Raw genomic sequence first — 27,621 nt, 5'->3', positions numbered from 1 at the left:
ATTCTAGGTTACGATGATCCGTGAGCACAATAACTTGTTGTGCTGCCCCCTGCAGATGATGCCTCCATTCTTTAAATGCAGCGATGATGGCAATGAGCTTTTTATCTCCCACATCATAGTTCTTCTCTGCAGCAGAAAGTTTAGGGGAGAAAAAAAAGCACATAAATGTAACAGACCTTTCTTGTTGTGAATTCTGCTCTTGGGTTTCCTCCGGTGGTTGTTGGTGGTAATGCAGTTGTCCCTGGGTTGCAATCCTGGGCAGGAGTCCCTGCAGATTGCAGCTCTGACTGGGATATTTAGGTGTGCAGGATTCATTAGCCCTTGCCAGTTGTCCATTGTTCTTGGAGGTTTTGCATCTCTGTCTGGTTTCCCCTGCCCTGCTTCCAAATCAGCAAAGATAAGTGTCTGGTTTTGTTTCTGCAGCACACATGCTGTGTGCTTTACAATTCAGTATTATTCAATGTTTTTTCTTGTCCAGCTTAGACTGTGTTTGGATATCTCAGTCAAGTTGGATTCTCAGGAGATGCAGATATACATTCCATGTCTTTAGTTAGATGGTGGAATTTTTGTATTATCTGCTGTGGATATTTTTAGGGTTTTAATACTGACCGCTTAGTATTCTGTCCTATCCTTTCCTATTTAGCTAGCGTGGCCTCTTTTGCTAAATCCTGTTTTCTGCCTGCGTGTGTCTTTCCTCTAATATTCACAGTCAATATTTGTGGGGGGCTGCCTATCCTTTGGGGTTCTGCTCTGAGGCAAGATAGAATTCCCATTTCCATCTATAGGGGTATTTAGTCCTCCGGCTGTGTCGAGGTGCCTAGGATGTGTTAGGTACACCCCACGGCTACTTCTAGTTGCGGTGACAGTTTAGGGTTTGCGGTCAGTACAGGTTCCACCTACTCCTGAGAAAGTCTCATGCGGCTCCAAGGTCACCGGATTATAACACTTTCTCCCCTGTTCTTTGCGAGAGTATGGCCCCAATGCACAATCCAAAGCGTCCACCTCCACAATGAAAGGATGTGCTGGGTTAGGATGAATCAACAGCGGTGCAGATGTAAAATGGGACTTAAGACAGTCAAAGGCCTCCTGAACCAGTGTATACCACAAGAAAGTCTTTTCCTTCTTGGTTAGTTGCGTAATAGCTCGGGCGATCTCAGAGAAATTACAGATAAATCGTCTATAAAAATTAGCAAACCCGATAAAACATTGTACCTCCTTGACATTCTTAGGTGCAGGCCAATCAAGAATAGCATGAATCTTATTTGCCTCCATGTTAGGCCCCTGTGGCAAGATGACATAGCATACAAATTTAATCTCAGTGCGGTGGAACTCACACTTCTCCGGCTTGATGTAGAGATTATTCTCTTTTAGGTGTCTTAAACTAGTATTAACATGTTCTTGATGCTCCAGAAAAGAATCGGAGAAAATCAAAATATCGTCCAGATAGATTACAACAAATTGATCTAGCAAATCTCTAAAGATGTCATTAGCCAAGTTTTGGAAGGTGGCCAGAGTGTTGCAGAGAGCAAAAGGCATCACAAGGTACTTAAAGTGCCCAAAACGACATCTAAATGCTGTCTTCCATTCATCCCAAGAACGGATCCGAACTAAGTTATATGCTCCTCGAAGATCCAACTTAGAAAAAATGTTGGCGTGTCGTACTCTTTCCAGCAACTCGGGAATTAACGGGAAAGGATATCAGTTACGAATGGTTACTTTGTTGAGCTCTCGATAGTCAATGCAGGGTCTCAGAGTTCCATCCTTTCTCTTTACAAAAAAGATGGGTGCTCCTGCCGGTGATGAAGAGGGGAGGATGAAACCCTTAGCCAGATTTTTATCAATATATTCTTTCAGAGCCTGGAGCTCTGGAGATGCTAGTGAGTAAACATTTTTAAATGGAATAGCCGCCCCTGGAAGAAGTTCAATAGAACAGTCATAGGGTCTATGAGGAGGAAGCTAATCTGACATCCTTTTATCACAGGTATCAGAAAATTCATTGTAAATGGGTGGCAACATAGGTACTCAAGTTCTACATTCTGCATCCCGAGAATTTACCTGACCTGTTACTGGTGTATCGTTTGGTGGGAAGGTGATCTCCTTGGTTTCCCAGCCAATGATTGGGTTCTGTGCCTGAGGCCAGGGAATTCCTAGAATCAAAGGAAAATGTGGCTAAGAAATTAACATAAAAGAAAGCACCGATGATTAGGCTCTATGTAAATCTCTAGGGGTACCGTCTCCTGATCCACCGGTCCAGAGGCTCAGGGGGAACCATCTACTGTTTCCATGGTTACTGGAATGGCTCGCTGTTGACACTGTATGCCATGCTCCTTGGCAAACGTAATGTCCATAAAGTTACCCCCTGTTCCAGAATCCACCATAGCTGCACATGAGATCCATTGGCCCGACAACAAGATCTTAATGGGAAGGGAACAATGTGTATTCTTACGTGTCTTGGGAGCGGCAGTCATTGCTAGGGAATGAAACACAGCTGTCACAGAAAAGCTGGTCTCAGAAGTGACAGATTCATCATCCTGATTCTCATGTTCCCCTACAGTGGCTAATAACTTGTGAGGCTGCTTAGGACAGTTTATAAGGAAGTGGTCAGACTGACCGCAATAAAAACAATCTCTCATGAAAGCAATACTCCCTGCGCTCGTTACTCTCACGGCATTGTAAAGCATCCACTTGCATAGGGACTGGTTCCGATTCCCAAGTGGCTTTGCCTGCAAATTCTTTAGAGGGAAGGGGAGAGTTAGAGACATGGTTAAAGGCTGCAAATTTCTACTTTCTACGTTCGGTGATACGTATGTCAATGCACACACAATGTTGTATAAATTCCTCTAACTCTTGAAGAGAATCTGCATGGGCCAATTCGTCCTTAATTGTACTAGAAAGTCCCCTCTTAAAAATGGGTAATTGAGCAGAACAGTCCCAAACCGTATCCACCGCCAACTGTATAAATTCAGTGGCGTATTCAACAAGGGAACACTTACCCTGATGTAAAGACAACAATGCATTTTCAGCTGTAGTGCCCCGGGACGATTTCACGATATGAGGGGCACATTTTATAAGCATTTATTTCAGTGTGTGCAGGGAGCATAACTAAAAGAGCCACCTTGTCAGAATGCAGCATTAGTGCTGCACAAGATGGCTCTTTTAGTTACAAATGCCTGAGAGGGGTGACAGGTTCCCTTTAAAGATTTACCGCACATAGTGCATACAGCGCCGCACTGGCAGACGCCACTAACCACCCTAACTAGGGATAGGAAAGCGCACTGGTTGCGCACGGCGCCACACTGGTGGTCACTGCAGGTTTGACGCAGTAAGGATCCTGCTCTTGTGCTTAGATAGTACTGTCAGGCGCTAAATAGCTCCATCATTCACGAACATTCAACAACACTAGGAATGGGAATGATTTAGGAGCTTTCATCAGAAACAGGCATACATCCACACACACAAAAGATTACAGATTTATACTAGCGCATGGCCGGGTGGCCATGCAAACCTTTTATAGCTGTAGCCTTCCGGGACCTTCCTAGTGATCCAATCGGAGATGCTACAGGACCTGTGCATGTGACCCCAACCTCCAATGAGAGGTCGTCCCGTGGGCATGCTCAGTATAAGAAAAGCAGAACTTAGTCCCAGGAGTGTCTGCTTGCCGCTGATCAATGCTGGTTACAAAGGCTGAGCCTGGAAAGGCAGCTGCACAGTATCTGCTTGAGCCAGACACTGCGATCGACGTCTCTGCTGAGCAGGCTCCACTGTGGCTGGAGGAGAATGGGAGACCACAGTAGACATGGTTCGAGATTCTCCCTGTGCAGCGGTGGGAACTCGACACCTAACACTCATAACCTAATACAGTGCCTTGCGAATGTATTTGGCTCCCTGGAACTTTTCAACCTTTTCCCACATCATGCGTCAAACAAAGATACCAAATGTAAATTTTTGGTGAAGAATCAACAAGTGGAACACAATTGTGAAGTTGAACGAAATGTATTGGTTATTTTAAATTTTTGTGGAAATTCAAAAACTGAAAAGTAGGGAGTGCAATATTATTATTTTGTGGAATAACCATGATTTTTAATCACAAATTTCATGCGTCTTGGCATGCTTTCCACCAGTCTTTCACACTGCTTCTGGGGCAAAAATTTAAGCAGTTCTTTGTTTGATGGCTTGTGACTATCCATCATCCTCTTGATTACATTCCAGAGGTTTTCAATAGGGTTCAGGTCTGGAGATTGGGCTGCCCATGACAGGGTTTTGATGTGGTGGTCTCTTCATTTTTGCCAGAGCTGTATGTAATATGAATAGCATTACTACTCTAGATAATAAGAAAAAATGGAGGTACTTACCACATAATTTGGACAATTAATGCATACTCAGCAGCCAAAGCAGCCAACGACAATGCGTTGTCCGGTTTGCTGGGAACCTACAAGTCTAGTGTGAAAACCTCTCTTAGGCTAAAGCCTGAATTTATGGGTAGGTAGAATCCTGCTGCATTTAAAAACGCCACAGGCTGGAGGGTGGAGTGCTCAGTCAGAGGGCTAATATACAAACAACAAAAACCTGACTGGCACTTCCAAATCAGAAAACTGGTGAAAACTCTATACATAGCAAACAAATAAAGTTGCACTCTGTAGTGCTAAAGCATGAAAATATGTAACATTTGAAATATGAATAGCATTACTGCTCTAGATAATAAGAAAAAATGGAGATACTTGGCACATAATTTGGCAATTTCATGCATCCTCAGCAGCCAATGACAAGGCGGTCTCTGGTTTGCTGGCACTCCACCCTTCATCCTATGATGTTTTTAAAAGGGTAATTGTCTCTATCAGATTAATTGTGCGCTAAAATACACTGTCCTATTCTCCTAGATAAGTGTTTGCATCCTAGGGTGCTACGCATTACATCAATACAGAGAGCAGTAAGCACTTTAATATAAAAATAATTTAGGCAGATTAGGGACTAAATTGTATACCCTATTTTGTTTATGTTTTAGATAAAAATTAAAAGATACATTTTAAAGCCTAAGGGTCCCTTTCCACTTGCGAGATAAAAAACGGTCCGTAATCTGGACCGAAAAAACGGATGGAACGTATGCGATTGTCATGCGAGTGTCATGCGAGTGTTATGCGAGTGCCATGCGATTTTTTAATCGCACCATCCGTATGACATCAGTATGACATCCGTATTGCTGTCCGATTTTTACGCACCAGTGTCCTTTGAAAAGCCGGCAATTCAGCGCTGTGTACAGTAAAATCACACTGACAGGTTAGAATCGAGTAGATATATGCACATAGAATGTGTATATATACATATATACATGTCAGTGAGACACCTATATATGTATATTTATATTTAATGCAGCGCTAGATAGCATAAAAGCCTCTAATTCAATTGCCGGCTTTTTCCTTCTCCTTCACAAACCCGACAGGATATGAGACATGGTTTACATACAGTAAACCTTCTCATATCCCCATTTTTTTTGCATATTCCACACTACTAATGTTAGTAGTGTGTATGTGCAAAATTTGGCCGCTGTAGCTGCTAAAATAAAGGGTTAAATGGCGGAAAAACTTGGCGTGGGCTCCCGCGCAATTTTCTCCGCCAGAGTGGTAAAGCCAGTGACTGAGGGCAGATATTAATAGCCAGGAGAGGGTCCATGGTTATTGGCCCCCCCGTGGCTAAAAACATCTGCCCCCAGCCACCCCAGAAAAGGCACATCTGGAAGATTCGCCTATTCTGGCACTTGGCCACTCTCTTCCCACTCCCTGTAGCGGTGGGATATGGGGTAATGAAGGGTTAATGCCACCTTGCTATTGGAAGGTGACATTAAGCCAGATTAATAATGGAGAGGCGTCAATTATTACACCTATCCATTATTAATCCAATTGTTTGAAAGGGTTAAAAAACACACACACATGATTAAAAAGTATTTTAATGAAATAAACACAGCGGTTGTTTTAATAATTTATTGCTCTCTCATTCCATTTTCATACCCTCGCTTGGCAAAACAATAAACACACAAGATACATACCTTCTGATGTACTGTCAGGTCCAACGATGTAATCCATCTGAAGGGGTTAACTAATATTACAGGCAGAGCTGCGATAATCCACTCGCTCGTACCTGTAATCCCCGGGTGCTGAAAGGAAAGCAGTGATCTATACTTACATTCAATCGCGGTGATGCGCCCCCTGGTGGATGTCCTCATATGACCTGGAGCGTGGGAAAAAGTTCCCAGGCTGCAGTTCATGAGAACATCCAGCAGGGGCGCATCACCGCGACTGAATGTAAGTACAGATCACTGCTTTCCTTTCAGCACCCGGGGATTACAGACACGAGCGAGTGGATTATCGCAGCTCTGCCTGTAATATTAGTTAACCCCTTCAGATGGATTACTTCGTGGGACGTGACAGTTCATCAGAGAGGGTATGTATCTTGTGTGTTTATTGTTTTGCCAAGCGAGGGTATGAAAATGGAATGAGAGAGCAATAAATTATTACAACAACCGCTGTGTTTATTTCATTAAAATACTTTTTAATCATGTGTGTGTGTGTTTTTTAACCCTTTCCAACAATTGGATTAATAATGGATAGGTGTAATAATTGACGCCTCTCCATTATTAATCTGGCTTAATGTCACCTTCCAATAGCAAGGTGGCATTAACCCTTCATTACCCCATATCCCACCGCTACAGGGAGTGGGAAGAGAGTGGCCAAGTGCCAGAATAGGCGCATCTTCCAGATGTGCCTTTTCTGGGGTGGCTGGGGGCAGATGTTTTTAGCCACGGGGGGCCAATAACCATGGACCCTCTCCTGGCTATTAATATCTGCCCTCAGTCACTGGCTTTACCGCTCTGGCGGAGAAAATTGCGCGGGAGCCCACGCCAAGTTTTTCCGCAATTTAACCCTTTAATTTAGTAGCTAGATCCCCCAAATTGTGCACACAGACACTTGTTACATTAGTGAAGAGGAATATGTAATAAAAAAAGGGATATGAGATGGTTTACTGTATGTAAACCATGTCTGATATCATGTCGGGTTTGTGAAGGAGAAGGAAAAAGCCGGCAATTGAATTAGAGGCTTTTAAGCTATCTAGCGCTGCATTAAATATAAATATACATATATAGGTGTCTCACTGACATATATATATGTATATATACCTATTCTATGTGTATATATCTTCTCTATTCTAACCTGTCAGTGTGATTTTACTGTACACCGCACTGAATTGCCGGCTTTTCAAAGGACACTGGTGCGTAATAATCGGACAGAACTCGCATGTTGCGAGTGCTGTGCGATTTTTTTCTCGCACCCATTGACTTGCATTGGCGAGTCTCGTCCGAGAATCGCAGCAATACGCAGCATGCTGCGATTTTTTTCTCAGCCGATCCAGTTTTTTCTCAGTCCGATTTCGGCTGAGAAAAAAATCGCAAATGAAAAGACACCTATTAAATAACGTTGGTCAGAGTGCAATCCGATTTTTTATCGGATTGCACGCATCCGTTTTCCTCGCAAGTGGAAAGGGACCCTAAGAAAGATATTCACACTAGACATGTAAGTTCCCAGAAAACCGGACACTGCCTTGTCGTTGGCTGCTGGGCATGCATGAATTGGCCAAATTATGTGCTAAGTATCTGCATTTTTTCTTATTGTCTAGAGCAGTAATGCAAATCATATTTCAAATATTACTTATTTACTGTATATGCTTTAGCACTAAAGAATGCAACATTATTTGTTTGCCTACATTAGCTGAATTTATTATATCTGAAATAGACATTGACCTTGAAAAGATAGAGTGACTACAGACCAGAATTCCTGCATATTACGCTACTAGAGCAGTTGATGCAAGTTAGCTAGAAAACGCAACCTGGCTCTCAGGACCAAAACTGTTACATAGTGAAGAACCTTTGAACTAGTAGAAGGTAATTCAGATGCTGAAATACGCCCTGAGGTGTCTACACTTCATATAACAATCTCTAATATCCAAATGGGATCCTCCAGATTTGACAAGTTCTTAAGTTGGAAGTCATTTATTGGAGCTATCATCTGCATGTCACACATAGATTGCTCGTTTAGAGACATCAGAACTCGTTACATAGATGTAAAGGCTGGCATCATTGTAATATATGCTCTCTTAGACTTGGATTCTTCTAGAAACCATATTATTCTTACTGTTCAAATAGAAGCCTACTTCAAAAAAATCCAATGACTTATGAATAGTGTTGAGCATTCCGATGCTGCAAGTATCGGGTATCGGCCGATACTTGCTGTATCGGAATTCCGATACCGGGATTCCGATACTCTTGTGGTATCGGATATCGGGTATCGCAACAACATTAATGTTAAAATGTGTAAAAGAGAGAATTAAAATAAAAAATATCGCTATACTCACCTGTCCGACGCAGCCGGGACTTCAGCGAGGGAACCGGCAGCGTTGTTTGTTTAAAATTCGCGCTATTACTTGGTTACGTGAATTCCCGGCTTGTGATTGGTCAGGTCGGCCATGTTGCCGGGACGCGGACCAATCACAGCAAGCCGTGACGAAGTTACGTCACGGCTTGCTGTGATTGGTCCGCGTCCCGGCAATATGGCCGCCCTGACCAATCACAAGCCGTGACGTCACGGGAGGCTGGACACGCGCCCATTTTAAAATGAGCGCGTCCAGCCTCCCGGCTTGTGATTGGTTGACCGCGGCGCAACCAATCACAAGCCGTGACGTCACGGGAGGCTGGACACGCGCCCATTTTAAAATGAGCGCGTCCAGCCTCCCGGCTTGTGATTGGTTGACCGCGGCGCAACCAATCACAAGCCGTGACGTCACGGGAGGCTGGACACGCGCCCATTTTAAAATGAGCGCGTGTCCAGCCTCCCGTGACGTCACGGCTTGTGATTGGTCAGGGCAGCCATATTGCCGGGACGCGGACCAATCACAGCAAGCCGTGACGTAATTTCGTCACGGCTTGCTGTGATTGGTCCGCGTCCCGGCAACATGGCCGACCTGACCAATCACAAGCCGGGAATTCACGTAACCAAGTAATAGCGCGAATTTTAAACAAACAACGCTGCCGGTTCCCTCGCTGAAGTCCCGGCTGCGTCGGACAGGTGAGTATAGCGATATTTTTTATTTTAATTCTTTCTTTTACACATTTATATGGTTCCCAGGGCCTGAAGGAGAGTTTCCTCTCCTTCAGACCCTGAGAACCATCAGGAATACCGTCCGATACTTGAGTCCCATTGACTTGTATTGGTATCGGGTATCGGTATCGGATTGGATCCGATACTTTGCCGGTATCGGCCGATACTTTCCGATACCGATACTTTCAAGTATCGGACGGTATCGCTCAACACTACTTATGAACAAAACCTCAATATCAGTAAACAGTGTGTTGAGAAAACTTGATCCATTTATTAACAACAGTGGTCTGCTAAGAGTAGGTGGGGTCTAAGGGGTAACGTTTCTCCTTATGGAGAGTGACATACCAGCTGGCTTGTCAAGGTAAGGAGGCTTATTCGCCGTGCAATGCTCCTCTGGGAATTTAAATATGCAAATTGCCTCTGCTGAAAAAAAGAGGACTTAACTCTATAGCGCCACCTATTGGAAGTAGCGATCCTACAAGTCACAATCAACCCTTTAACGAGTCGTGCAATATGACTTAGGATAAAAGCCAAATCAGTATCTCAATTCGCAGACACGGTGTTTCGGGCTGTTGGCCCTCGTCAGTGCGAAGCATGAGAACTGATTTGGCTAGGTGAGAGGCTCTGGACTGGGGTCTAAGGGGTAACGTTTCTCCTTATGGAGAGTGACATACCAGCTGGCTTGTCAAGGTAAGGAGGCTTATTCGCCGTGCAATGACAAGTGATGACACCACTATAAAGCAATCAATAGGAAGAGCGGAGGGACAAAAAGATAGTGCCAATAAATAAATTCAGCCACTAGATGGAGCCTGTGTATTTCAACAATGAAAATGTAATTCTGAAGACATGACACTATTTGCTTTATAGTGGTGCGTTTTGAGAAGAAGATCATTACCTCACAGTCTGGTGTTAAGAGGACATCCACATTTTATTCCCCTGATCTGAACTTCCTGACTACCCTGCCTCACAGTTTTCCATGAGTGGTGAATTAGCATAACATTACAATTGTCTCTTATGAGATTTTTGAACTAGTCAATCCGGTGGCAGTTTATAAAGTTTTAACTTTAGATTTAAAAAAAAAAGAGTTTGTCCCTGCGGTATTATATCCCTCATCTCTGCCTCCTCGGGTTTCTGTCAATGGAGGTTTGAAGTATGAGGTGGAGAGAATTGTGGATTTTCAGAGGGTCCGAAAATCCCTTCAATATCTTGTTCATTGGAGGGAATGCTGACCAGAGGAGAGATCCTTGGTTTTGGCTCATTCTGTGAAGGCCAATTGATTGATCAGGGATTTCCATCTTAGGTTTCCTTGGAAACATGGGAGTCTGGTGGCCCCTCTAGAGGAGGGGGTACTGTCACCATTCCATCACTCACTGTGTCATGGATGCAGTGAAAGCTCAGCTGCTCTATACGTAGAATCAGGGACGTGCTGAGCTGTCAGAATTGTGAGTACTAGGTTTCTTCCAGGTGTTTCCTGGGCGATTACCTGGCTATTTAGCTGGCTGTGTCTGATTATTAACAATCGTAACTTTACCTCAATGGTGTGTGTGCCTTGTTTTACAATGCTCTGTTTCTGTTTTGTTGCCAGACCTTGAATCTTGCCTTTGACCATTAATTTGCCTAGCCCGTTTGTCTTGATCCCTTTCCTTCCTGGAATTTTGACCTTGGACTGTGACCTGACTGTGCCTTTGTCTTACCCCTCTGTTTATAAAGAGCGCTCTTGACCCCAGACATATCGATTACCCTGTCTCAGGGCTTGTACATGAGTGGTAACTCAGCATTACATTTGTGACTCGGCATCACAGTGTACTTAAAGAGTGAGAGAGGGTCTTGCAAATGTGCCATAAAACTCAGCAGGAAACATTGGAGATCATGACAACGGAATACCCATGTCCCTCGCTAGAATGGGACTGCCATTTAACAAGCATAGTGCTTCAATTTTCATCCTTTGTGCAACTGACTAGTAGCAAAAATTAGCAATTATCTTTTTTTAGTCATACAGTGTAACATCCATGCTAGTACATATATTATTTTGTATTTTATATCTATTCCATTACTAACATGTGCAGCAGACCAGTGGGGTCCAAGTCTTTAGAACTCCACAAATCTCAAAAAAGCTGTTTAGTATGCTGGCTCGGTAGAAGTCTATGAGCTTATACTCTATGTACTTTCTATTGACCCTATGCAAAGGTCTGTAAATGCACTCGTTCAGAATCTTAGCACTCCTGCCTGCTGAGCAGCATGCTGCAAAGTAAGTAGTGGGGCTTTCAGGACCAAGACTGTCATCAATCTGCTGCACATGCTAGGAAGGAACCTGATATTAAATAAAAATAAAACAATAGGTATCCTTTAATCCAAGCTTAGTTACATACATAAAATTTCCCCCCTTTATTATGAGCAGCTGTGTCATGTGATTTTTAGTATGAACACCAGTTTATGTTGTTTAAAAAGGAGTAGGGATGGGCGAACCCAAACGGTAAAGTTTGGGGTCTGTACTGAGCACCTAGTGTCCGTGCATGGACCCCCGAACACAGACTTCTTCTTGAAGTCCTTGTTACTGTCTGGGTTCAGCAGCCCAAACATCCAAAAAGTCTGACACTGTCATCTGTATGATAGCATGAGAAACACCAGCTCTGATTGGCAGTACGTTTGTTACTGCCAGTCAAAGCGCTACGGTTTCCACACTGTCATAAAGATGACAATGTGTGAGCCAGCATATGTGACCGAAGTTAAAAAAGGTTACCGACAGTCACAGGCATCGGCTGATGAGAGTACAACTCTCATCATCGTATGACTGGTCTCACTGATAGCAGTGAGAGCAAGCATATGATGATGATAGTATTTATTAGCTGGCGCCTGTATAATAAAATAAAAAATAAGGTGGAGCCACATGTATTGTTTACAACCAGCACAGACAAAACCAACAGCTATGGATTGCAGCCCTCATCTATCAGCATTATCTTGGCTAGTTATCAAAAATAGAGGGGTCCCCACACTTTTTTTTTTAAATTATTTAAATAAATAATTTATAAAAAACAGTCCTCCCCCAATTTTGTCAACCAGTCAGTTGGAGGCTGGTATTCTCAGAATGGGAATGGGTCATGGATATTGACCCGCCCCTGCCTAAAAATAGCAACCAGCAGTCTCTCCAGAAAAGGTGCATCTATTAGGCCAGCGTCACACTCAGCGTAGGGAAATACGGTCCGTATTTTACATGCGTAATACGCAGCAATGTTCCCAAAATAGTGATCCGTATGTCATCCGTAGGCAGGGTGTGGCAGCATATTTTGCGCATGTACACCTCCGTATGTAATCTGTATGGCATCCGAACAGCGAGATTTTCTCGCCGGCTTGCAAAACGGACATACAATGGATCCCTGGGCTCAAATTGTCGTGAAAACATATATACAGTCTATATGTATATATATATGTATATATATATATTTATTTATATTTAATACTGCGCTAGATAGCTTAAAAGCCGGTAATTCAATTGCCGGTTTTTGCCATCTCTTTCCAAAACCCGACAGGATATGAGTCATGGTTTACATACAGTAAACCATTTCATATCCCTTATTTTTTTTGCATATTCCTCATTAGTAATGTTCCAGTTCTCTGTGTGCAAAATTTGCGGTCTCTAGCTGTTTAAATAAAGGGTTAAATCACTGAAAAAATTGGCGTGGGCTCCCGCGCAATTTTCTCCGCCAGAGTGGGAAAGCCAGTGACTGAGGGCAGATATTAATAGCCTAGGGAGGTACCATGGTTATAGGACCCCCCCTGGCTAAAAGCATCTGCCCCCAGCCACCCCAGAAAAGGCACATCTGTAAGATGCGCCTATTCTGGCACTTAGCCTCTCTCTTCCCACTTCCCTGTAGCTGTGGGATATGGGGTAATAAAGGGTTAATGTCACCTTGCTATTGTAAGGTGACATTAAGCCAGGTTAGTAATGGAGAGGTGTCAATAAGACACCTATCCATTATTAATCCAATACTAGTAAATGGTTAATAAAACACACACACATTAGGAAAAAAAATGGGAAAATCATATCCCACCGCTACACGGGAGTGGGAAGAGAGAGGCTAAGTGCCAGAATAGGCGCATCTTACAGATGTGCCTTTTTCTGGGGTGGCTGGGGGCAGATGTTGGGGGCAAGTACTTGCTGCAGCTATAAAAGGTTCACATGACTGCACGGCCATGCACTAGTATCAATCCAAGTTATGTGCTTTGCGCCAGTGTGGTTATGTGTGATTGTATTCAGGGACCCGGCTGAAATAAGCCCCTAGAATACCAGCACTTCCGGTGAGGAGATTGTGTAATTGTATTCAGGGACCTGGCTGAAATAAGCCCCTAGAATACCGACACCTCCAGGGAGGAGATTGTGTGTTTGCATTACCACTGACTGCTATCAGTTCGGCAGTTAGCTTGTGCTCCTGTGAGTCTAACAGGGCGCAGTGCTTTCCTTTCACGGCTACTCTGTGAAGTAACAGAGCTAGCCTATACCGCCAAATAGTGCCACCATTCACTAGCAGCAGGTTCCTCCTGCACGGTGGACCCCGGGCTGCGAACGCACCAATAATAATAAACATGTATATTTACTCAGTGCATTCCGCTAGCCCTAACAGAATACTAGCGCCAGGGTCTGGCTAGTAAATGGTGGACGATCAGCATCTACAGCGGTACATCCAGCAGCTGGAGGGTAGGTTGGCGGCTCTAGAACACACAACCTCAGCTGTGGATGTTACCGCAGTCACTGTTCAGGCTGCAAGTGTAGCTGAAGCCAGTTTGTTCTCTGCCACCCCTGCTCCAACTTTATCCCGTCTCCCATTTCCAGACAAGTTTGCTGGTGACAGTAAGCTATGTCGGGGATTCATGAGTCAGTGTTCCATACATGTAGAGCTCCTGGCTGCATGTTTTCCTATGGAACGGGCGAAAGTGGGATTTATTTTATCCCTTTTGTAGGGCAGGGCACTGGAGTGGGCAACGCCGCTGTGGGAGCGTGATGATCGTGTGGTGCAGAGTGCTCCTCTCTTCCTGGACGATCTGAAACAGGTCTTTTTAGGACCTTGTGTCACCCACGATACCGTGCTCCAATTGTTGGCAATTTCACAGGGTTTGTCCATGGTCAGCAAGTTCGCAGTCCATTTCCAGACTTTGGCCTCTGAGCTGGAGTGGCTGGATAAAGTCCTCATTCCGGTGTTCTGGAAAGGACTGGCAGACCATGTGAAGGACGCCTTGGCCACCAGGGAGATTCCCGCCACACTGGAGGAGCTCATTTTAATATCTACCCGCATCTACCTCCGTTTTAACGAGCGGAGGTTAGAGCGGACCCAGTGTAGGCAGAGGTTTCGGCTGGCTCCCACCTTCGCCAGACCTCTAGAATCTTCCATTCAGGCGTCCGATTCCCATGAAGCCATGGAGGTTTCTCGAATGGGACCAAAGTCTCGGACCGCTCGAGTACCCGTGTGGTGTGTAAAAATTGCCAACAGCTAGGACATTATGCCAATAAATGTCCACGGCGGTCGGGAAAAGATCGCGTCTAGTAACCATTGGAGGAGGTTCACTAGACACAGCGGCATTTTCCTCCAAGCTGTCCTTTAAAGGGACAATCATGTTAGGCTCTTCCACTCTAACAGTCGAGCTTTGTGTGGACTCTGGAGCAGAGGGGAATTTCATGTCCTCTGCTTTTGCTCTGTGCCATGCAATACCACTGGTGATGCTCGCCAAACCGGTGACTGTAGTAGTGAATGGGTCGACACTTCCCTCGCAAATCACACACCAGACTGTCCCTTTCATGTTATCCATGTCCCCTTCCCACCAGGAGATTGTTTCCCTTCTTGTCCTTCCCAAGGGAATGGACGAGATTATGCTGGGAATGCCCAGGCTCCGTTTCCACTCCCTACATATTGAGTAGACCTTTGGGAGGATATTGGGTTGGAGTAAATCATGTAAGGGCAGATGTGTGAGGGAGTGCATTCAGGTTTCCACTACCGAGATACCCGCAGATCTTTCTTCCCTTCCCAAGTGCTATTGGTCCTATGCAGACGTGTTCTCCAAAAAGGCTGTGGAGACCCTTCCGCCTCACCGCCCCTATGACTGTCCTATTGATCTCATGCCTGGAGCAGAACCTCCTCGGGGACAGGTCTATCCCCTCTCTCTCCCGGAAATGGAGGCTATGTCCCAATACATCCAGGAGAATTTGGCAAGAGGGTTCATTAGGAAGTCAGTGTCACCTGCAGCGGTGGGGTTCTTTTTCGTGCAGAAGAACGGAGAATTACGTCCATGCATAGATTACAGGGGTCTTAATGCCATCACCGTTAAGAATAAGTACCCGTTGCCCCTGATTTCTGAGCTCTTTGATAGGCTATGGGGAGCAAGGGTATTTACCAAATTAGATCTGCAGGGTGGTTATAGCCTGATTTGCATCCGTGAGCGGGACGAATGGAAGATGGCTTTTAATACCAGGGATGGGCATTATGAATATCTGGTGATGCCCTTCGGGCTCTGTAATGCCCCAGCCATTTTCCAAGACTTTGTTAATGATATCTTCCGGGATATGCTCTTCACCTCGGTCGTAGTCTATCTGGATGATATTCTCATCTTCTCTCCAGATATTGACTCCCACCGGAGAGATGTTGGCAGAGTCTTCGACCTCTTACGGGCAAATTCCCTCTATGCAAAGTTGGAGAAGTATATGTTTGAGCAGGAGTCTTTACCTTTCCTGGGCTATATCATCTCCCCCCAGGGATTGGCTATGGTTACTGCCAAACTACAGGCTGTGATGGACTGGCAAGAACCCCGTTCTCTTAATGCGGTGCAGCGCTTTATGGGGTTCATTAATTACTATCGCCAGTTCATTCCCCACTTCTCATCTTTGGTAGCTCCCCTGGTAGCCCTCACCAAGAAGGGAGCAAATCCCAAATTGTGGTCTGAGGAGGTCTCCAAGGCTTTCTCCTCTATTAAGTCTCATTTTTCCAGCGCTCCAATCCTACATTGTCCCGATGTTGATAAGCCATTTATAATGGACGAGGATGCCTCATCCGTTGGTGCAGGAGCAATCCTCTTCCAAAAGGATGCTCAAGGTTGGCAGCATCCTTGCTTCTTCTTCTCCTTCACACCAACGGAGAGGAATTATTCCATTGGGGACAGGGAGTTACTAGCAATGAAGTTGGCCTTCTCGGAGTGGAGACATCTTTTGGAGGGGGCTCGCTTTCCCTTCCAAGTCTTCACGGACCACAAAAATTTGATATATTTACAAACAGCCCAGCGGCTAAATTCTCGTCAGGTCAGATGGTCCTTGTTCTTCTCCCGGTTCCACTTCACCCTCCTTTATCTCGCTGGGGAGAATAACATTCATGCTGACGCCCTTTCTCGCTCCGTTGTGTCTTCTGAGGAGGAAGGGGAGCTTTGGCTTATTGTTCCTTCTGAGAGCCTGAGAACCGTAGCTCCGATTTCGCTAGAGTCAGTGCCTCCAGGCAAGACTTTTGTACCTATTAACTTGCGACCGGAGGCTCTCTCTTGGGCTCATTTGCCCAGGGTAAGTGGACATTTTGGGACAAAGAGGACATCTGAGCTGCTGGTGAGCATGTTCTGGTGGCCGCATATGGTCTGTGACGTCGGAGATTATATTCGGGCGTGTGTCTCCTGTGCCAAAAATAAGTCTCCTTGACAATGGCCAGCTGGGTTACTTTATCCCTTGCCAGTGGCAGACAGGCCCTGGGAGATGGTCGGGATGGACTTTGTGGTGGGCTTGCCCAAGTCTCGTGGCTGTACCATCATTTGGGTTATCACCAATCATTTTTCTAAAATGGTGCACTTGGTGCCGCTTCCACAGCTACCTTCTGCATGGGCCTTGGCAGCGTTGTTCATAAAACACGTCTTCCGACTACACGGTATGCCGGACAAAATTGTCAGTGACCGGGGTCCCCAGTTTGCATCTCGGTTTTGGATAGAGCTTTGTCGTCTTCTCAGCATTGAGTTGAATCTCTCTTCTCCATATCATCCCGAGACGAATGGGTTGGTAGAGAGGGCCAACCAGACCTTGGTCACATTATCTGCGACATTTTGTCTCAGCCAGGCAGGATGACTGGGCATCCTTGCTATCGTGGGTGGAGTTTGCGCTGAACAACGCTGTAGCCGACTCCACTGGACAGACCCCATTCCTCCTTAACTATGTTCAGCATCCGCGGGTACCTGTGCCCGTGTCTTCCACCGACTCCAGGGTGGCAGGCTGGGCTGTGGAGGCACAGGACATTTGGGACCGCACTCAGGATGCCATTCGGGCTTCCAAGGAGAAAATGAGGTTCTCCGCCAATGCACATCACTGCCCCACACCAACCTTTGCTCCTGGTGACTTAGTGTGGCTCTCTGCCCGTAACATCAGGCTGCGAGTTGAGTCCACTAAGTTTGAACCTTGCTACTTGGGCCCTTTCAAGGTCATCGAACAGGTTAACCCTGTGGTCCACCGTTTGGCCCTTCCACCACGCCTGGGTATCACCGACACCTTTCATGTGTCCCTCTTGAAGCCCGTATGCATGTCCCGGTTTTCTGAGTCATCTGCTGGGACATCGGGTTCATCTACGGACGATGACGAGGTGAACGCTATTTTGGGGTGCAAGGTGGTACATGGCAAAAAATGTTATTTGGTGGACTGGAAGGGTTATGGTCCTGAGGACAAGTCCTGGGAGCTTGCTGAGCACATTCAGGCTCCGCAGCTCATTGCTGCCTTCGAGCGTAGCGAGGTCCAGGCGGGGGGGCCCTAGGGGGGAGTGATGTTAGGGGGCGGGTTCCCACCTCTGCACAGGGGGAATCTCGGGCCATCTCCGCTGCGGTCTCCCATTCTTCTCCTGCCGCAGTGGAGTCTGCTCAGCAGAGACGTCGGTCCCAGCGTCTCACTCAGTCTGACTCTGTGCAAGGGGTTACTGTTGCCTTTCCAGCTTCTGCCATTGTAGCCAGTATTGGGCAGTGGCAAGCAGACGTTTTTGGGACTAAGTCCTGCTTTTCCCCTTCTGAGCATGCCCAGTGTAAGATCTCTCGTTGGAGATCAAGGGTCACATGCTTAGATACTGCAGCTAATCTCATTGGTCCTCTAGGAAGGTCCTGAAGGTGCTCAACCTCTGTGGCAGACTCCCATTGGTCCTTCTGGGAAGGTCCTGTACTTGCTGCAGCTATAAAAGGTTCCTATGACCGCACGGCCATGCGCTAGTATCAATCCAAGTTATGTGCTTTGTGCCAGTGTGGTTATGTGTGATTGTATTCAGGGACCCAGCTGAAATAAACCCCTAGAATACTGCCACCTCCGGTGAGGAGATTGTGTGATTTTATTCAGGGACCCAGCTGAAATAAGCCCCTAGAATACCGACACCTCCGGTGAGAAGATTGTGTGTTTGCATTACCACTGACTGCTATCAGTTCGGCAGTTAGCTTGTGCTCCTGTGAGTCTAACAGGGCGCAGTGCTTTCCTTTCAAGGCTACTCTGTGAAGTAACAGAGCTAGCCTTTACCGCCAAATAGTGCCACCATACACTAGCAGCAGGTTCCTCCTGCACGGTGGACCCCGGGCTGCGAACGCACCAATAATAATAAACATCTATATTTACTTGGTGCATTCTGCTATCCCTAACACTTGCTTTGAGTGACGTCTGGCAGAATGTGTTCCAAAATTGATTTGTGTGTTGTTCTTGCCATCCATGGTTTTGATAACATCCTTCTCCAGCACCACATTTCAAAGGCATCAATTCTTCTTCTGTCTTGTTTCTTTATCGCCCAGGTTTCACAACCGTATGTTACCACAGAAAAGATCAAACTATAAACAAGCCATGCATTCCTCGCCAGTGAAATGTTCCTCGATTTGAAGACCTCGTCCAGTGACTTCATTGTTGATTTGCCCATAGTTAATCTGCTATCAACTTCCAGTGTCATCGCTCCATCTTGAGTGACCAACGATCCAAGTAGGTTGTAGTCCTTTTATAACTTCCAGTTTGTCGCCGTGCATCTCAAATGTGTCCCAGTAATACCTGGAAGTACTCAAAATCTTTGTTTGCTTTGTGCTGAAGAGCAGTCACATGTTCGAGCTTTCCATTTTGACATTTCTCAATAAGACCTTCATTCCATCAACGCTGTTAGTATCAATGTTGCATCGTCTGTATACTCACATACTCATTGCTTACCTCAATTATCCCTTATGATAACTGGGATGTCAGCACCTCAGCCCTATATTGATCTGATATTGCAAACTAAAGCATATCATCTCATTAAGGCCATGTGCACACGTTCAGTATTTTTTGCGTTTTTTTGCTATAAAAGCGTGATAGAAACGCGAAAAAAACACTAACATATGCCTCCCATTATTTTCAGTGTATTCCGCATTTTTTGTGCAAATGTAGCCTTATTTTCCGCGAAAAAATCGCATCGCGGAAAAAAAAGCAACATGTTCATTAAAATGCGGAATTGCAGGGGATTCCGCACACCTGGAAGTGCATTGATCTGCTTACTTCCCGCACGGGGCTGTGCACACCATGCGGGAAGTAAGCAGATTATGTGCGGTTGGTACCCAGGGTGGAGGAGAGGAGACTCTCCTCCACGGACTGGGCACCATATAATTGGTCCAAAAAAAAGAATTAAAATAAAAAATAGTCCTATACTTACCTTCGATGTCTTCCCGCCTCTCCGCTGCATGCTGCCGCTTCGGTTTCTATAGCTGGTGTGCGGTGAAGAACCTGCGATGACGTCACGGTCTTGTGATTGGTCGAGACCGGTCATGTGACCGCTCACGTGACCGCGACGTCAAGGAAGGTCCTGAACCACACTGGCATCTATAGGAACGGACGCCTGCAGGTGAGTATAACCATTTTTTTAATTTTTTTTATTATTTTTAAACATTCTATCTTTTACTATAGATTCTGCATAGGCTGCATCTATAGTAAAAAGATGGTCACACTTGTCAAACGCTATGTTTGACAAGTGTGACCAACCTGTCAGTCAGTTTTCCAAGCGATGCTACAGATTGCTTGGAAAACTTTAGCATTCTGCAAGCTAATTACGCTTGCAGAATGCTAAAAAAACGCAAAAAAAAACAGAAAAAAAAAAAGCGGATTTCTTGCAGAAAATTTCCGGTTTTCTTCAGGAAATTTCTGCAAGAAATCCGGACGTGTGCACATACCCTAAAGGTTCCAACAGAAAAATAATCTAGTAAGATTTGAATAGAATTCCATGTAATTACAAATTGGTATATACCATTATATTTAAAGCAAACAATATCCTATATATCATTTTAGTGATATGCCTATTATTACTCTTTAATGATCCGTGTTATTTTACCTAAACTTACTGTCCCTGTTATAAAATTATAACTAATGAGAAACTAAACAAACGCATGACTGTCTACTCATATGTACCAAACATGTAGATTTACTAGTCAGGAAATGAGTTCCTGAATTATATCTGTTTAAAACAAACATTGCATTGTTATCAGTAGATATACAGTAGAAGAGAGACTCTCATACATACTAACAAAGGTTGTAAATAACATCTCTATTCCAAGGTGATCAAAGTCATTCTGGGATTTTATAAAACCTAGGTGGATGAATGGCTTCATGAATTATATATTGATGCCTGAACTGAGTAATTGAAAGTAAAAGGAACTATAGGCAGGCCAGTATATTGGAATTCATGATATTGAGTTTGCACCTAATTGGATAGCCTGCAGGATTGTTGTATGTAAATGTTTAATTATTATGTTAGTTGATACTACCCATCCCAGAAGAACTAAAGTTTACATTTTCCAGTAGACTTGATATATCCCAATATGTACAATACATACAGCATAGAAAAGTACAAAAGAAAAAGAAAAAACTTACAGGAACAAAACCCAGTATACCTGGTTCATCAAGATTAAAGGTGCGCAGTCAATGCATCGTGTCATGTAACTTATACTGCTGACTCTATATATCTTGTTTGACCACTTTATGTGAATAAACAAATATATACAAAAAAATGTCCAAACACATATCTATGCTAATAAATGAGTTCCTTCACCGTGAAGAGAAATCCTAGAAAGCATGGAAGGGGTGTGTGCATTTACACTAACCCAATAAACAGATAAAAAGTATCTTAACACACCACTCAAAGAGAGAAGTAAAAAGGTAACACATTTTATTGAAGTGCAATTATTACAAATATATACTGTATAAGATCATAAATTAAGAGGAAAGGATTTTTACACAAGCATAGTGCACAAAAATGAGATAGAGGTGATAAATAAATTCAGGCTCTGGGATTATGTGCAAAACATCAACATATTTAACATGCATAAAGAAACATAGCCAAACTGGCCTTAAAGTGCATAGTGCAAATGCATGAAGAAGTTAATAAACATATAGCAGCCAACACATACCCATATAGTACGCCTGTCCTCAATATCACAGAAGCCCCACAGGGCTCCCCGTTTCAGCTGCCTCCCAGCCGTCCATCATTCCCCTCTTGCATCTGTGTGCCGCCTCCTGTATTGCTGTTACATGCCCGGTGCCTGTGCTGTGCCAACATTTCTCTGGCATGCGCAGTGCGCACTGCCCGGTAACTGACATCAGGCTATCGCACCTGCATGTTGCGGATGCCCTAGATCCCGCCCCGCAGTGTTTTATGATGTATTCACCCTGCGCAGTGGAGTGGGTCACCGTGCTCCATTGAAGATAGTGCCATAGTCTCGCGAGATTGCCTTCAGATGACCCCAAAGATAAAAGTCTAAGGGGGTCACATCAGGAGACCTTGGTGGCCATTCAACTTGCCCACGATGACCAATCCACTTTCCAGGAAACTGTTCATGTAGGAACTTTTATCTTTGGGGTCATCTGAAGGCAATTGTCTATGCTGTGAAGATACAAGATGTGCAGCATCTGCAACAACAGATACCGGAAGCCTGTGCTAGCATTTCTTCTGCGATGTTGCTATCAGTGTGTCAAGAGTGGGAGAAGAGGGTTGCATTGACAATCCAACACAATGGGCAGCACTTTGAACACATTTTATAAGTGGTCATAAACTTGTAAATAACTCATGAAAGAATAAAGCTACGTTAAAACCAAGCACACCATTTTTTTCTTGTGAAATTCTCAATAAGTTTGATTTGTCACATGACCCTCTTCCCATTGGAAAAAATAAAGTTGGATCCAAAATGGTCAACTTCAAAATAACCGCTATGGTCACAACCCATCTTGAAAATTTTCCCCCTCCCATATACTAATGTGCCACAAACAGGAATTTGATATCACCAACCATTCCCTCTAGTGACACAAGCGGAACAGAAGGAAACATTAAAAATTCATCACATTATTCAAAATTGTGTCCTACAAATGTGAAAACATTCCACACAATCCGTGATGGACATGTATTTTTCTGCCACTTTTTCATTTTCTCAGGACCAGCATTTTTAAAAATTATTTAATGCTTCATCACTAATGTCAACCTTATCACTCTCTGTAATTGTGATATATACATTATGCAAACTCAATCAGATAGCAGAAAACCTCAGAATTAATTTACAGATTTACGGAAGCTGATGGTATATAATGTTCTGTTTGTTTAGAAATAACCAACTATTGAACAATCGCATCACCCAAGACAACACTGTGGCTGCAATATTACAGAACTCATGAGAGAGACTATCATAATATACCATGGAGCAGTATCAGCTGAATTGTAATGAAGTGTTTATCACCCTCAAGGAGTAACAACATATGATATGATTCTCCATCTAAGTGTTTTTCCTTCACGGTATGAACAGCATAAACACCTGAGCCACAGTCAAGGAAAAAGATGAAGATATCTCTTATTAAAAAAAGCTGCGGCTGGAAATTAACCCTTTTATGGCCAGAAATGCCACCATGTGGAATATCTAATCAGAATGATTATCTTACATTTGTTACAGACCATTATTATATTACAAGAATATATTTTTATTATCTCTTTCAGTAGATAATAGATTTCAAGGTGTTATGCAGCTCTTCCACTCAGCGACAAATATATATGTTTTAGCCATTGTAGGATACATCCGCAATGGATTTACCGTAATCATTGAGGACTTTCTTTTGTGAAAATGCTTTGGATTTGCCACATATTTCACCTTTTCATTGCAAAGGATGAAATCCACAATGACATCAGCATATTTGACATGCTGTAGATCTGATCAAATCTGCTGAATTAGCCAATTTTCAATGCGGATTTTTGTAAAATTTTATTCACAGTGCTATTATAATATGTTGCATATTTTTAATCTAGAAAATCCAGATGATAATTCTACTGCAGAAACAATCTGTGCACCCATACCCAAAGTGTTCTCCTCTCCACTGATCTGAGACTAAGTTTAAATATTGCTGAGAATATAAGGTTATATCATTTTCACAATTCAGAAAAAGGAGGGTTCTCAATATCCTGGTCTTCTCTTTATAAGTCTATCGCAGAGAATAGTTAAAAGGCTACGCATACACACATTCATCTATGTTATTATACAAGGTCAAAAAGAATGCATACTCCTGTAAACAGTCTCCATATTGTACCACAAATCCAGAATATAAAATGAGATAGAAATGGGGAAATTGATCCTGGCATAAATGTAAGGAGATGCACATATCGCCCAACATTCCCCCTTGAAGAACAAGCGTCATGTTATGTTGTGTAATGTAAATTATGACTTGCGAGAACTGTTGTGTGCTGCCTGACAGTAGGGAAAGTTAGAGTTAATGGTTGGGACTAGCTCAGAGTGGGAGGTGTTGACTAAAGGGACAGAGACAGTTCCTGTAGGAATATCAGACAGGGCCCAATGTGCATAGAAAGCCGACCTAAGGTCTAATGTGACCAGCTCTGCATGGCATGGGTGTCCCTAACTTGAGAGGAGACAAAGACAGAGGATAACGAGATAGCAAGATCCTGGTGGAAATTAGGAGATAATTGTCCAAAAGAACAGAGTGATTTATCGGTGATGGGTCCAGGGGAAGGACGCCTAACAGTACAACCAAAGTTTTAAACTCCAAAAGGTAACGGGCTTAGAGTACGAAAGGCAAAGAGAGTGCTCTGGGCAGGAATTCCAGAGCATCAGGGACAGAGAAGATAAGTACCAGCCATACTGGCAATATAATTCTATAAAAGGGAAAGAATACATGGAACTGCAGGTTGAGAATAACACTCTTGCTAGCTAGACTGTAGAACTGAGCTGGGCTGTGGTTAAGTAGAGAGGAACGGTAAAGAAATAGAACAAGCGAGTGAAGAGAAAGGAATCAAAACTGTGTAAAATACTACATATTGTGAAGGAAACGTTCATCAAGATGTGTACCCACTATCTTCTGTATATAATCCCCCTGAAAATAATACAATAATGTAGATTCCAGCTCAACATTGACGTTAACCCCATCCAGTCGGAGCGCGGACATTGGTTCTGCAGCAGCCCATATAAGTAATAATCAAGAATTAAGAGCATGATTAAGGGTGAGTGTTCACCTGAGACATGTTGATGCAAGCTTTATACTAACACAAATTCACCTGTCTTCACGACTTTTCATGTCCTGTGTATGGATTTAATTTAAATAAAGAAGAATCTACTTGTTATGCTGGACTATTTCTTCATTTGTCATACAATCCATCTCAAGTTGTCATTCAGTAACAAATTTATTTTTGACTGATGGTCTTCCTCACAGAACGACTGGTCCTGGCCAACCAAAGTCATTGGTTACATGTGGAATGCAAGGTGTGTTGTCCCAACAGCACAAGTCCACACACCCAGCCAGGTCCCCCATCTTCATGTAAGATGCTGGGCATAAGAGACAAGTACCTCACCAACAACTACTGCCCCATGCCACATTACACAGCAACCACTCAATTATTCTGTGGGTACAGAACTGGAGCCCTGTGAACTGTTTCTTACTTGCCAACATCCCAAGCTTCTCATTTCATTAACTGGTTGAAAACAACATGGTCGCTGGACCAGGGTCCTGCAAATATATTCACTCAGCTCTTAAAAGAGACAAAAGCTAGTCATTCATTTCTAAAAAGAGACAAAAATATTCTATTCTGTACTCAAATGTGTAATGTTAAATTAGTGCATTGTACTAGGACAAATGTCTTGTATCATTTGGGGGATTAAAGAAAACAAATATCTAGAGATTGTATGTTCGCTGAAAGTTTTCTTGAGTATTTTCAGCAAATTCTAGTTTTTGTTCCTTTTCCAAAAATATATGTTAATTAACTTCATAATAAATTCTTCCCTACATAACCAGGAAACTTAGTGTACAAGGTTATTTAATGGATAACAATCTCTGTTCCTGATCACCTACTCTTTCCCTATAAAATAACTGCACACTGTCAATTGGTTACCAAGGAACTTTTGAGCCTGTTGAAGGCTTTTCTGACTGCCAAGTTGGTAACTCTTGTGAATATAAAAAAGAAATAAAAAAATCAAACTTTCTCCCTTTTTGACCAATAAAAATAAAAACATTGAAAAAATAAAAAATAAACATTTAATAATGCTGTCTGTAAAAGTCCAATCTGTTAAAATATCAAATTATTTAACTGAAACAGTAAATGCTGTAAAGCGGAAATAAAACAAAACCCGGAAATGCCAGAATTGCTATCTTTCAGGCTCCGTGGCTTTACTTAAAAATTCAATAAGAAATGGCCAAAACATTCTATGTACTCCAAAAGTGCATCAATAAAGCAGTAGGTTTTAATGCAAATTAAAGTCCTCACACAGATAATTTTTCCAATTGTTGAATGTTGTAAAATCAAGACCTAAAAAATAGTGACAGAATTGGAGTTCTTTATAATTTCACCACTTTTAGAATTTTTTTCAAATGTTTCAGTACGTTATATGCATTCATCCTACAAAAAAAGGGAAGGAAAAAATGAAAGAGGAAAACTAAAAATTGTCTGTTGGCTGCAACCACAAGAGGTTAAAACTGGATGACCAATAACAAAGCAGTATGAACCTATTAAATAAATGAAAGTATTATAACAGAATGTAAGTCATAATAATGTCTCTCTCTATAAGGGTGTATAGATGTTTGCTGCCCTTTATGCTTTGGTTTTAAAAACACTTTGGCATCAATTTAACCCCTTAAGGACCAGGGGTATTTTCATTTTTGAGTCTCCATTTTTTGCCCTTCTTCCCACGGCCATAACATTTTTCATTTTTCCGTCAATATGGCCATGTGAGGGCTTGTTATTTGTGGGATGAGTTGTACTTTTGAATGGCACCATTGATTTTACCCTATTGTGTACTGGAAAACGGGAAAACAATTCCAAATGCAGAGAAATTGCAAAAAAAAGTGCAATTCCACAATTGATTTTTGGATTTTTTTGTTACCATATTCACTAAGTGCTAAAACTTACCTGCTGTTATTATTCTCCATGCCATTACAAGTTCATAGACACCAAACATGTCTAGGTTCTTTTTTTATTTAAGTGGTGAAAAAAAATTCCAAAGTTTGTAAAAAAAAATAAAAAATGCCATTTTCCAAGACGCGTAGCGTCTCCATTTTTTGTGACCTGGGGCTGTCCGAGGGCTTATCTTTTGCATGCCGATCTGACATTTTAATTGATACAATTCTGGTGTGTATACGATCTTTTGATTGCCCGTTATTGCATTTTATTGCAATGTTGCAGCGACCAAGAAACGTAACTATGGCGTTTTGATATTTTTCTCGCTATGCCGTTTACCGATTGGATTCTTTCTTTATATTGATTGGGCGATTGTGAATGCGGTGATACCAAATATGTATATTATTTTTTAAAATTATTTTGAATGGGGCGAAAGGGGAGTGATTTGAACTTTATTTTTTAAATATTATTCAAAACATTGTTTTTACTTTTGGCATGCTTTTATAGCTGCCATAACCCGATTGGCTCTGCTATATGTAGGCGATGATCAGATCACCTGTATGTAGCAGAATACCTCACTTGCTATGAGCGTCGACCACTGGGCGGTGCTCATAGCTATCCAGCTATGACAACCACAGGGGTCTCCTACTGACCCCGGGTTGTCATGCCAACCCATCGGCGACCCGCAGTCATGTGACATGGGTGCTGGTGGGAGGAGGTAATGACGCGCTTTCTACGCGTGCATGTTAAATGCCTCTGTCAGAGTTTGACAGCGGCTTTTAGCATGTTAACAGCTGCGGGTGAATCGCAATTCCACCCGTGGCTGTTCCGGACACGTCAGCTGATCAGATCAGCTGTCATGTGTCAGAAAATGTGCGGGCTCATCTCCGAAGCCCGCACCAAACAGGGGGAGGAGTCCAAATACGGACTCTGTTCGTGATTGGACGTTAAGGGGTTAAGGTCAACGTTGGAGAAAGAATTAGTTGAGCTGCTGTCACCATTCAATCTCCAGCTGTGCCCTTGGTGGTGGTGATTAGCCAAAACTGGTGCAAAAATGTACAAAATTTCAATGTCTTTTACATCAGATGTCACGATAGGACTGGCGAGTAAACTCGGACCAAGGG

The 27,621-nt window shown here is 43.4% G+C and overlaps 1 long non-coding RNA gene across 1 annotated transcript in view; it reads left to right on the top strand.

Moving 5' to 3' along the window:
* Positions 1-22,924, top strand: part of LOC143773661 (uncharacterized) — a 33,699-nt gene extending 10,775 nt beyond the window's left edge. Inside the window, exons 3-4 of the long non-coding RNA XR_013215286.1 lie at positions 18,906-19,086; positions 22,716-22,924. This is a non-coding gene — a long non-coding RNA (uncharacterized LOC143773661). The remainder of the gene's footprint in view (positions 1-18,905; positions 19,087-22,715) is intronic.
* Positions 22,925-27,621: the final 4,697 nt, after the last annotated feature.

The sequence above is a fragment of the Ranitomeya variabilis genome, chromosome 5, assembly GCF_051348905.1.
Source record: "Ranitomeya variabilis isolate aRanVar5 chromosome 5, aRanVar5.hap1, whole genome shotgun sequence".
NCBI lineage: Eukaryota > Metazoa > Chordata > Amphibia > Anura > Dendrobatidae > Ranitomeya > Ranitomeya variabilis.
The sequence above is the reverse complement of the archived record's forward strand: the minus strand, read 5'-3'. Positions and strand labels throughout refer to the sequence as shown.